The sequence below is a fragment of the Orcinus orca genome, chromosome 20 (assembly GCF_937001465.1).
Source record: "Orcinus orca chromosome 20, mOrcOrc1.1, whole genome shotgun sequence".
In the NCBI taxonomy this organism is placed as follows: Eukaryota; Metazoa; Chordata; class Mammalia; order Artiodactyla; family Delphinidae; genus Orcinus; species Orcinus orca.
Window position 1 is genome coordinate 20,498,101 of NC_064578.1, and position 12,961 is coordinate 20,511,061.

At 48.7% G+C, this 12,961-nt stretch overlaps 1 long non-coding RNA gene across 4 annotated transcripts in view; it reads left to right on the plus strand.

Annotated features, from left to right (window-relative positions):
• Positions 1-12,961, plus strand: part of LOC117197007 (uncharacterized) — a 234,244-nt gene that overhangs the window by 120,363 nt on the left and 100,920 nt on the right. For all 4 annotated transcript variants that reach the window (XR_007474105.1, XR_007474104.1, XR_004477474.2 and 1 more), the window contains one exon: positions 4,095-4,546. This is a non-coding gene — a long non-coding RNA (uncharacterized LOC117197007). The remainder of the gene's footprint in view (positions 1-4,094; positions 4,547-12,961) is intronic.

Sequence of the window (12,961 nt, forward strand, 5' to 3'; positions counted from 1 at the left end):
GCGGCATGTGGGATCTTCCCGGACCGGGGCACGAACCCGTGTCCCCCGCATCAGCAGGTGGACTCTCAACCACTGCGCCACCAGGGAAGCCCCGAGATAAATTTCTTGAATGAAATTTTAAAGCCAAAGTGTTGCCAGATATTTAAGACTTTGGATAGATATTTGACATTGCCATCCTGAAAAGTTTTACCAATTTTACAGCTCCATGAGCACCAGTTTTCTGCACTTACTATTATTCTTTTTGAACTTTTAAAAGTTCACAGGCATTGTTTTAATTTCGATTTCTTTAATTACCAGTTTGGATGATTTTCTCTTTTTAAATAGTCATTTTTGGTTGGTCATTTTTATTTCTTCTTTTGCCAGTTTCCTGCTCACGTCCTTTCTTATGATTCTCATTACAATTATGATTATTTTGCTTTGGCTATGCTTTTCTTATTAATATCTTAGGAATATTTATATATTAAGGGAACTAATATTTATGTGGCAAATAATGTTTTTCCTTAGGTTGAAATCGTAGTGAGTTGAACACTATGAGCCATGTTGGGTTTTTATCCTCTTTTTATTGAAGCGTAGATGATTTACAACGTTGTGCCCATCTCTGCTGTGCAGTTGAGCCATGAATGGATGAAGACGACAATTCTAGTGACAAAGGAAAGTTATGCAAAGAAGGGATTAGTGGTTCTGTGTTAATCTCATTTCATGGAGAGGTAAACTGAGACTCAGAGAGGTCCAGTAACTTGCCACAGGTCACACAGCACAAAGCATCAGAAATGTTATTTGAACGCAGGTCTGTCTGTCTCCAACTTCTGTGTACTTTCCACTGTGTGGCATCTTGGCATCCCAGAGGGAGGTGGTGATCCAAGTGATGTTGCAGATATAAATTGGTTGCAGCCCACAGAAAAGACCAGGCAAGGAAAGAGACAGGAGAGTGAAGAAAACAATTAGGGGATTGAGAATTGGAGTCCTCAAAGAAATACGTTCAAAGATGTGAAGGCAAAGGTCTTCATTCATAAAGGGGAGATGGAGTAACACGGCCAAGCTTCTTTCCTCACCCCCACCTTGCATCGCCCCCATCAGCACCCAACCTTGGGTGCTTTTAAAGCCACTCTTGGCTTTCTTTGAGCTAAAATCTCTCTAAGATTCATTTTCTTAAGAAGACTGACATGGAGTAAACTTTTGGGCGGTACCATTTCCAGTATTTCGGATTCCTACTTTCTCTCTCTCACATTCCTATTTCTTTTTATTTATTCTTCTTAAACTGCGGAGTCTGATAAATTAGGGCTATTAAGAGACTGTTATTCTGTCCTGAGTTACTATTTTGAGAGCTAAAAACACTCATAAATATAGGGATGTTCCGACTGTAAATGGATATATTTTAGCCAGTGAAAAATTCATTTCCTCTAATACACGTTTTTAAAGTGTCCTCCTGAAATTCTGCATGTTATCTCACCATGATCTTTCACGGTCCCTCCCATTTTTATCCAATAAAAGCAGATCCAGCATCATTGCAGTTCCTTTTTCTCTGCACCATAAATAACAGCTGGGGAAGGGGAGCATCTCCCACAACACAGCGGCTTCGTATTTTAACCAATTTTGGAATTTATTGTTAAGCCTTCTTGGGATGGGCACCAAGAGTACCTGCATGCCCATCAGTTATCTCATGGCCTTTCTCGTTTTGGACAAAAAGGTACTCCAAGCAGAGTGAATTTTGCATGTGATTTCAGCCTGACTTTCTGGATGGAAGATGGGATATGGTAGGTTGTCATACACCCAGGATCTTCTGGGCCAGCCTCAGTTTTTGATTATGGGCCCAGTGAAATTATTGAGAGCTACCTTTGTTACTCTCAAAAGTGTCCTGGCTTGGATGATAAATGATACGGTCACTGTAGATGTAGGTTTAGAAACCCAGTGTCCTATATTGCCTCTCATCTTTTCCCTGTTTCCCATCAGATGCTCATTCCGTGTGTTGAAACCTCCCTTCCCTTCCATCAACCACTCATCATAGTCAGGAGACTTACAATCAGAGGTAACATCTCCAGGCTGGCAAAAAAGAGAGAGAGAAAGAAAGAAACATGATGTTATTTCCCACCGTGTGCAAGGCCCTATGCGAGAAGCTTTTCAAAACAGTCATGCTTTCATGCTAAGGGCAGCCCCCACGAGGCACTGTAATTCATCAGTATCAAGAGGCATATTTTTCATTCATTAATGTCTGGAAATTGGGCTGTGCCTTATCGCTGCTGTCATCTTATAATTGCTGTTGGTCCTGTAGCATCGTGATGTACCTGTCATTGGCTGTGTTTGTACAAGCATCAAAACCCACAGAATGGGTGTCGGCAAGTTGGATGGAAATCCTAGAAGCGTTCTAGGAGCATTCTTTTAGACCCCAGGAATCAAACAATTGTGGAGGAAGGGATGCAGAATTGGCCGATCAGAGCTATTTAGCAATGTCTGGGGGGCAGACATCGATAGTAGACCAGTGCTACGTTGCTGCAAAGCCAGATTAAACACTCAGCAAACACGACTTTGGGCTCTTTTCAGGATTCTTGTAAGAAATGCTGGGTCACGAATAATCTTGATGACACGGAGGGCCGGGGAAAGTTACCTATCTGATGATTTTGGATGGCAGAGTGACTCTGAATATGAAGAACGTTTAGGAATACTGCAACCAATTTGATTCATTTATCAGTTTTCCTTTTTATGTGTGCCCAAGAGTGACATGGGATAAAATCTACGCCAATTAAATCTCAAAGAGACTTTAAGCTAATTATGAAATGAAAATTCCAAGAGATAAAAAACATCAGGTCAAAGGTTTTTGGAAGTCGTCTTTCTTTCTTAGTGCTTTATAAGAAAACAGGTGTGCTGCAATCGATGGTGTCTTCTGGTGAGTAACTAGTAATATACTAGTTACTCCTGAGCGCATTTCACAGGTGAAACTAGAAACTAGATGTGTTTTGTTTTCCCTAAGATGAGGCAGTTAGCTAGTGGCCATGCAGGAGCAGGGTTGTAATGACTCAAAAAACTGACTTAAATAACAGTCATGGCGTTGCTATGAAGTACCAGACAGCGTCTGGGAGACCCAGCAGTGAAGGAAACAGGTTCGGTCCCTGCCCTGGGAGTGGAGGGCTTCCAGTCCTGGGAGTGGAGGGAGGGACGGGGGGGACAAAGAGGTGGGTAATTGTGTACGTCCTGAAGGGTCTGATGGTAGCAAGAGAATCAGCCCTGAACCTGGGGCTCTGGGGTAGCACCCAGGAGGAAGGGGCTCCCAAGTCATGGCCTGGAGAGTAAGGAGGGGATTATTAGTCAAGCAAGAGCCCCTCTTCCGGGGAGAAGGAACTGTTCCACGCAGCGGGAGAGCCAGTACAAACCCCTGGTGATGCCGCTGCCAGCATCCTTTGCACGAGTGCACCACTCGGCCTTCTGGAGTTGTTGATGGTGGCTGGCTGGGCAGTGCCCTGTGAGAGACAGCCGCAGCTCTCCTGTGGAGAAATAAGATGAACTTCCCTGTGTCCTGAGGCTTTGGACCTTGGTTTCCCTAATTCTCACAGAAGTAGGGGGTTGGCATTAAAAACTCCAATCTGAAGGTGAGAAAAAACAAAGTCCCAAGTGCTAACGTGCTGTGCCCAAGGTCATACAGGTCATAAATGATGGAGGTAAGGCGTGAACCCCAGTGGATTTCACTCAAAGTGAGTTTGTGCCAAATATCAAAGTAGGTCACACGCTCCGGGACAAGAGGAGACGCAGGATCCATCTGACTTCATCCCCCACACCCTGGTGTTTGGGGTGGAGGGAAACAGAGGCGCCACCGGGGAGAGGTGACCCGCCCGGGTCACACACGGCCAAGGTCAAGCTAGGAAGTGAGGTGTCAAGGGGCGTCTTCTCCACTCACTCGTATGCCCATGACTTTTATCAACTTGTATTTAAGGATCGTCCAAGCAGAGCAAACCACAGCTTTGAAGCAATTACTTGGTGATGATTAGGAGGGGCTGAGGGGATTGTTTGCTTATTTGTGTGAACCTAAAATTCCTGCTTTCTTAATTAAGCTTTAACTCTGGGTTTTGCCTCAAGCTTTCCTTTTTTTTTTTTCTCTTTAACAGGTCTCAGCCCTCCTCCGTCACTGAAAGCCTTGGGCATTGCCTGTTTGATTTCTCTCTTCTGAGAAGCATCTGCTCCTGCCCCACCACTGAGGATACCTCCCTTTTTTAGCCCCAGTCCTCAGCTGCTTTGAATTTCATGATTATCAGCCACGAGGAATCGGTTTCTTGATGACTCAGGAGCGAGGCATGCAGGGAGTTCTCTACCTGGGGCTGCTTCCTCAAGAACTCACCCCAAGTCCCCTGCAAGGGAGCAGCCTTCCCTGATTAGCACTGAGTCTGTCTGAGGGGCTCCAGGTCTGGCCGTCATGGCCCTGGTGACCTCGTGGTTTTTTGGCTTTAAACCTCCAGCAACTGGCAAAGCAACCGGTACACAGGAGATGCGTGATAGACGCTTCTTGAACAAATAAATGCATGGAGGAATGAATGGACAAATAAACCAGGCCAGTGTTCAGGTGAGTGCAAGTGTCTGGAGGGGGTGTGGGCGGCGGGGGAGTTGTCACCTGTCTTATCAAGTAATATTGTTAGGAATCGCTTATCACAGATGGAAATGTTTAGAGCTGTTTAATAGTCACGTGTTGGAATATCTGTTTGCCCGGCCTCCTCGGCTGGACATAATTTGTGCATCAGTTCCTTCCTAGCCTGCTTGCTGGCTTTAAGAATTGGGTTGTGTCCTTAGCTCACTTCTCACCCCTAATCAGGAACCCCTTAGAAATCCCGGTGTTGCATTCCTCATTCATATTTACTGGACAGCGACTGTGCTCCCTGTTAGAGGCACAGGGCTGAGGCAGACAGACACAGGATCCTTGCCTCTGGAGACCTTTTTTTTGTTTGTTTTCTTTAAACATCTTTATTGGAGTATGATTGCTTTACAGTGGTGTGTTGGTTTCTGCTTTACAACAAAGTGAATCAGTTATACATATGTTCCCATATCTCTTCCCTCTTGCGTCTCCTTCCCACCCTCCCTATCCCACCCCTCTAGGTGGTCACAAAGCACTGAGCTGATCTCCCTGTGCTATGCGGCTGCTTCCCACTAGCTATCTATTTTACGTTTGGTAGTGTATATATGTCCATGCCTCTCTCTCACTTTGTCCTAGCTTACCCTTCCCCCCCTCCCCGTGTCCTCAACTCCATTCTCTATGTCTGCGTCTTTATTGCCGTCTTGCTTCTAGTTTCTTCGTGACCATTTTTTTTTTTTTAGATTCCATATATATGTGTTAGCATACGGTATTTGTTTTTCTCTTTCTGACTTACTTCACTCTGTATGACCTTTAAGGCATTGGGAGAGAAGTTGGGCACATTCAGATGGGCGAGGTGTGGATTTCTATGGGAACGTGGAGCGGAGGCACCTAAGATGGACTTCTGTCATCAGAAGAGGCTTCCCGAGGAACCGGGTGCATGCCTGTTAGTCAACAGAGGGGAGGGAGAGAGAGTGTGGGGTTCTCTGTTACTGTGTAACTAGCTGCCCCAAAACGTAGTGGTTAAGACAGCCACCATTTTGCTGTATCTCACGATTCTGTGAGCCAGGAGTTTGGATAGGGCTCATTAGGGGAATTCTGCTCCATGTGGCATTAATTGAGGTCCTTTGACAGTATTCAGCTGGAGGCGAGGCTGGTCTGGTGGCTCCTAGAGGGCTTCCGTCTGACGCCCGGGGCCTCGGAGGGGGCAGTTGGCGGCTGGCCTCTCCAGTAGGCAGGCGGCTTTCTTGCAGGCCACGCAGGGGTCCAACACAGAGGGGGTGGCAGCTGCCAGTCTCTTAAGGTTTGGGGCCACAAGCTGGCAGGGCGTTCCCTCCCCGAGCCCCGCTGCTCAAGGCAGCCACGGAGCCTGCCCAGATTCAAGGGGAGAGGACGAAGGCCGCCCCGGTTGATGGAGACGGGCCAAGGCGTCCGTGGCCATCTGGAATCTGCCATCATGGAGAGCTGGAAAGTGGGTTCCAGGCAGAGTGCAGAGGTGAGAGCCTGACCCAGTGGGGGTGATTGGAAGCAAGCCCTCAGAGGCTGGACCCGAGGCTGCAGGGGCCGCAGCCAGGGACCAGGCTTCAGAGCGGGCAGAGGTCAAGCAGAGCAGACCTTGTTGGGACGTGTCGTGGAGTGTGGGATTTGCCCTGGGGACAACAGGAAGGCACTGAAGGATTCTGAGCAGGGATGTGACACGATCTGATTTATACCTGAGCATCACTCTGGTGGCCGTGTGGGGAATGTGGGAAAAAGTTTGCAGAGGGAGCCAGTGACACTGGCAGGGAGGATGGGGTTGAAGTCAGCAGGTGAGAGAGATGGATGCCTTCAAAAAGGCAGGGGTGGGGCTTCCCTGGTGGCGCAGTGGTTGAGAGTCCGCCTGCTGATGCAGGGGACATGGGTTCATGCCCTGGTCCAGGAAGATCCCACATGCCGCGGAGCGGCTGGGCCCATGAGCCATGGCCGCTGAGCCTGCGCGTCCGGAGCCTGTGCTCCGCAACGGGAGAGGCCACAGGGTGAGAGGCCCGCGTACTGCAAAAAAAAAAAAAAAAAAAAAAAAAAAAATTGCAGGGGTGGTGGGAACAACTAGACAGAAGGGGGGATGTTAGGGACATGGGTGCAGAGAAGGACTTAGCACCCTGCCGGCCCCTGTCTCTGGCTGCCCAGCCTCGCTCCTGCATGTCAGAGAAGACCCCATCCTATGCCACCCCCATGACAAACGTCTGGGCAGCAGTGTGCACGTTGGCCCTGCACACACAGTTGCACAAGCAGCTGAATTTTTTTAATTTTTTAAATTTAATTTTTTATTTTTTTAATATCTTTTTTGGAGTATAATTGGTTTACAATGTTGTGTTAGTTTCTGCTGTATAACAAAGTGCATCAACTATATGTATAATACATCCCCTCCCTCTTGCGTCTCCTTCCCACCCTCCCTATCCCACCCCTCTAGGTGGTAACAAAGCACTGAGCTGACCTCCCTGTGCTACATGGCTGCTTCCCACTAGCTAGCTATTTTACGTTTGTTAGTGTGTATATGTCCATGCCACTCTCTTACTTCGCCCCAGCTTACCCTTCCCATGTCCTCAAGTCCATTCTCTATGTCTGCGTCTTTATTCCTGTCCTGCCCCTAGGTTCATCAGAACCACTTCTTTTTTTTTCTTTTTTTTTTTTTCTTTTTTTGCGGTACGCGGGCCTCTCACCGCTGTGGCCTCTCCCGTTGCGGAGCACAGGCTCCGGACGCGCAGGCTCAGCGGCCATGGCCCACAGGCCCAGCCGCTCCGCGGCACGCGGGATCCCCCCGGACCAGGGCACGAACCCGTGTCCCCTGCATCGGCAGGCGGACTCTCAACCACTGCGCCACCAGGGAAGCCCCCCAACTTTTTTTTTTTAGATTCCATATATATGTGTTAGCATACGGTATTTTTCTCTTTCTGAATTACTTCATTCTGTATGACAATCTCTAGGTCCATCCACCTCACTACAAACAACTCAATTTCTTTTTTTCTGGCTGAGTAATATTCCATTGTATATATGTGCCACATCTTCTTGATCCATTCATCTGTCAGTGGACACTTAGGTTGATTCCATGCCCTGGCTATTGTAAATAGAGCTGCAGTGAACATTGTGGTACATGACTCTTTTTGAATTATGGTTTTCTCATGGTATAAGGCAGTGGAGTTTTAATCCCAGCATTTCAAGCATCAGTCAGCTTCCCGTACTTGAAAAATGGGGATGATAGTATTAAATGTGACAAACATTTAACCATCTCTGAAGCTGTGATCTCGGTAGCAGCTGGGAAGAAATGATCAAGTGGTGACAAGGACGGAAATCAGATTTCCTGTTGGAGAAGTTGAGAAAACATTTCCTTTTTCTAAACAGAGAGGTTTTCATTGACTGATTCATTTCAAACCTTCTTGGGCTTATTTTGGAACCCTCAGATCTGGAATTCGTAGGCTTGGGGGTTTCCTTCTTCCCAAATTGGTCCCCTACGTTCCAGGGAGGTGAGAAGACCCACAGAGCATGAAGTCTGCATCAGGCCTGCTTGGATTTGAAACCCTCCCCAGCTGAGTCACTTACCCATCTGAGCATCAGTTTCCTTATTCGTAGAATGAGAATCACTGATTTCCACTCCACACAGTTGGTGTGAGCATGCCATGTGATACTGTGGACAGCTGCACAAGTGCTGCTAAACTGACCCTCACACACATTCTACGTGTTCGTTCAGGGCCTTCCTCGTGCAAATGTGAGGGATTGGAGGCTCCAAGGGGTCAAGCAGTGTATCCACCCAAGTTCACCTCCAAGAGGAGGTTTGAAGCTCTGCGATGGTGACACGGGTGAGACTTTCTCTCTGGCTCTGGAACACAGCACTCGGAGAGTGGATGGGAGTCACGTGGAAGCAAGTGTGAATTCTATTCACGGAGTATCTTCCTTGCAAGTAGTTATACAGGCACGTGCGTGTGTGGTAGTGAGCTCCCCATCACCAGAAGTGTTCAAACAGAAGCTGGAATCACCTGGTCAGAACTCTGGTTGAGAGAATTTTGTGACTCACTGGAGGGATCAGAGCGGCCCGGCTTGGAGAGTCTCTAGAACCATAAAATACATGTTTCCTGAACAAATGCTGAAATCACCCCAAAGGGTTATTTATCGCCAGCCCCTCGACAGCGGATCCTTTGCTGGGTGGCTTAGTGTCAGGATGAATTGGCTCTCTGAGGGGTGGCTGGCCGTGCCTGCGGACACAGCCAGGGCCAGCTGGGTTTCCTAGAACACCTTGGACCACAATAAACAGATCGCATTCCCCTGCGTACAGGTCGGCTTCTGCCAATTCCATTAGGCCTCTGTGATGGAGGCCAGTATGGACTGGCCTCGGCTTCCTGGGGTGTATCCGGTTTCTCCACCAACAGGAAACCTGAGGAGACCCCATCTACCATCATGCTGTGGAGAAGGCCTGACAGTAACTCTGAAACAAGTGGGCTAGCCAGGCCCTGGGGCCAAAAACACAGTGTAATGAAGTGTGTTTGGTTTTAAATTCAGCATTCCTCCCTCCTGTCTCTCTCACCCTGGCCCCTGCACCCACCCAATGCAAGTTTGTCTCCCTTTAACGGCTTGGTCGTCTCACTCGGGGGTCAGAAAGCTTTTTCTTAAAGGACCAGAGAGTACATATTTTCAGCTTTGCAGGCCGTACGGCCTCTGTCACAGCTGCTCAGCCCTGCTGCCATTGTGCAGAGAGGGCTGTGGACAATATGTGAATAAATAAGCACCGCCATGTTATAAATACAGCCAGAGACAAGACAAAAATAAATACAACCCCATGGGCGTGGATGTAAATACATGGGCGTGGATAAAATTGCATTTACAAAAGGAGGCAGCAGGCTAGATTTGGCCTGCGGGCCTCAGTTTCCTGACCCATCATTTCTAGCTGGTCCTCAACAAATCGAGAGGAAAATAAAGTACATCCCTTATGCCGAGGCGTGGTGGTGCGGGAGTTAATGAATTCACTCCGCAAAGTGGAACGCAGCCTCAGCCTCACGTAACAAGGTCTGGGGAGACGGTCAGAAGGCAGAGTCTCAGCACCTCCCTTCTCTTCTTTCTCCTCCTCCTAAACCCCCCACCCCCGCAGTTAGAATCTGCATTTTCACAACATTTTCCAAATGATTCACACACACATTCAAGTTTGGAAAATACCACGTTATGAGAGAGAGCAATCTTCAGGGTTGTGATTAACACCTGAGTTTAAATAATTTGTGTGTGTGTGTTCGTCATTGCTGATTGGACAGTGCGGTAGAGAGTAAGTACTACAAATGCTTAGACTCTGCCAGTAGAGGATCAGTGGAGAGAGGGTAATTGTGAGACTTCTTTTGATAGCTATTGTGACGATGGCTAATCTTCTCAGTGTTTGGCATTTTCCAAACTGATCTAACAAATGAAATTCTCACAGTACCCCTTTGGATGAAAGATCACAGCTCTGCTCAGCTCCAGCGGTGCTCCTTACGTGTGGCGCCCCCTGGATTTGTACAGTGCACAGCCTGTGCAGCTGTCTGCGGCAGCCCGGCCTGGAAGGCAGCTTCACAGCCTCAGATTTTCTGATGTATATAAGCTGAGGCCAGCAGCTTGTGAGGAGAGGGGCATATGGAGGTCCGTTTGGAAGAATGATTCTGTAGTTGCATAAGGGAGGGGAAGAGGCAAACAACACCTATGTAGTGTTTGCCACGTCGGAGGCATTTCTGTGTTTTGACCCTCAGCATCCTGTGAGGTAGACGGGTATTACTGCTGTCGCTCCCATCTTCTGCTTTGGAAAACTGAAGCTGAAGGGGGAGCCGGGACTCACGCGTAGGCCCGCCCTTCCCCGCATCACGTCCCCACATGGGGTGTCCTCCCCAAGCCTGATGCCAGCCCTTTCCTCCCAGGTGTGCACCCCGCTCACTTTGTCCTGGCAGGAAGGTTGGAACGTGAACGGCCTGCAGGTGACCCAGATTGGGGTCTTTTAGTCTCCCTGACCTGACCTGAGCCTTGGAGAGGTAGCCCCGTGGGGCACGGATGGGGCCTTTGAGTCAGGAGCATTGGATTCTGGGCTCACTCATCTCACTGTGGCCGCCGAGGAGCTGAGAGACCCTGGGCCGTGCACTTGCTTCCTGAGCCCATTCTGTCTCCTTGAAGGATGAAGGCGTTGTAGATGGACGCTCTCAAGCAGGCTGCCTGTGTCCAGCGCGTGAGGTCTCTCTTCCTGCCCTTGACCATGGATGTGCTGGCTGTCTTGCGTCCCCCTCAGGAACAAGCAGGGTCCCGTGGCTTTCAGAGGCAGCCCCTAAGTCCTGTTTTTGTTCACATCCATGTTCAGAGTCTCTCTCTACCATGGGTCTAAGAAAACTGGCGTTGCATCCCTTCTCATCTTTAGAAGATGAGGGGTGGTCTCTCCAGGTCACGCGGGAGTGAGCCAGGTTTCCTCTGCTCCCCCACGGCTGGCTGGCCCTTCTGGGAGGAGTCAGCACACAGCAGCTGGGGGAGCCGAGGGCCCTGTCCTTCTACGACAAGCTGTGTGACGGTGGGTGACTCGCTGCTCTGCTCGGAGCCCCAACCCCAAGCAGCCCCAATGAGGAAGCGCTGGGAACCGGTGAGCCCTGGGAACGTAAGGGTCCAGAGCTGGTCTCCGCACGTACTGCGTGCCTGGGCCCACGCAGGTCCTCTCACACGCCGTGTCGCTGATGTTCACCCCAAGCCTAACGTCCTCCCACTTCACAGACGTCAGAACTGAATTTCAGATGTTCCATCACGTGCACAAGGGCACGCAGGGGCTCATTTTTTGAGCAGCCCCTAAGCCTGACCCTTTCCCAGTAGGATCTGAGATGTGGTCTGTGGGGTCTATTGCTTTAGGGGATGCAGATGCAATGTGGTCGTAAGGGAGCCGCTGGCTCACATACGGAAGCCGGCATCCGGCACCTTGATTATTTGCTTGGGGTTTTGCTGAAGCTCCTGCTCAGGATGAGACCATGAAAATCTGGAGTGACAACACCATCGTTCAGGGTATCCGAAGCCCTTCATGTTCCTTCTCAGGCTGACTGGTGTCTGTGTCATTAAAATACATTGTGGATTAATATTTGAGCAGCCGTGCAGGGTGTGCGTGTCACCAGGCCCCACGTTTCTCATCCATTTCTGCTCCTGCAACTCTTGCCTCGCCCTTTGGGTTTCCTTTTATTCTCCCTTTGTCCTTCCCCATCTGGTCCACACACCCCCAGTCAGGAAGGACTGAAGAGCCCCGTGCAGTCAGTGTAAACAGCCCTGAAACACCTCAGCTTGTCCCCGCCCAGCCCAGCCCAAGGCTGATTCCCCTTATACCCTAGAGCGCTCCTCCTGAGACAATCTCTCAGGCCCACTCTCTGCTTTTCCTTCCATGCTGTGGTCTGCTCAAATGACTCCTTGCTATTTCACAAGGCAACTTGCTTGGCAGGTCCTCTGAGAGAGGCCATTGCCTGAGCTGGGGGACATCCTTCCCCAAACTCTCCTTAGTTGGAATTTCATTTTGATCACGAGGGGCAGTAGCCTCTGTTCCAGAATTTCTCCCTGAGTAACTCAGGCAAGTCTCTTAACCTCACTGACCCTCAGTTTTTTGTCTCTAAAATGGGGGTGATCACAGTACCTACCTTTGGGGGATTGTCGTGAGAACTGGATAAGATGATGATGCCTTTTAAATGCAGTGTCCCAAAAGCTTCAGTGCAATTTTGAGCTTTAATAACATCAGAAGCATACATGCTATAAACCTACCAAATGAATTATTTGAAAGTTGAAGCTTTTCCATTCTTTAAGTGTTTAGTTTTGTGAATTTATACATTTTTAATTTAAATTTTTGTTTCCGTCAGTATTCGCTGTGTTTAGCCAGAGGAGCTGGGAAGAAAAGAAGGAAATTTAAAGACTTATTTTAAAAAATTCACCAACGTGAATAAATGCAAAAGAAATGTAGACCAACTTTCAAATGAGTTTTCTGTATATTTATAGCATTTCTATCTCTGAAGCTATTAAAGCTTAAGACTTCGCTAAGACTCAGGAAGTGCTGCAGCAAGAGAAGCTCTTCTTTTATTATTTCTGTCAGAGTCGTCACAGTCACCATCATCATTCGGTCGAAGCAGTCGTAAAGGGAATCCTTCTTTGATATTAATTACTGGAGACCGAGCACCCGTGTTCTGTTTCTGCCACTCCTTTCGTGCTGGTCTCGGGCCCCCAGGGCTCCCATGCTGCTTCCTTCCACCTCCATCTTGTAGAGCTTGGTTGCCGTGCTGTTATAGGCCTGCATCCCTTGCTAAGATCTTTCTTCTCACCCCCTCACTAGCTCACCTACTGAGCTTTCGTAAGACAAGTGGACTCAGACCCTGGCAGGAAGCAGGGAGTGGGGGGCAGCACATTTGTGGCAGCACTACAGAAAAC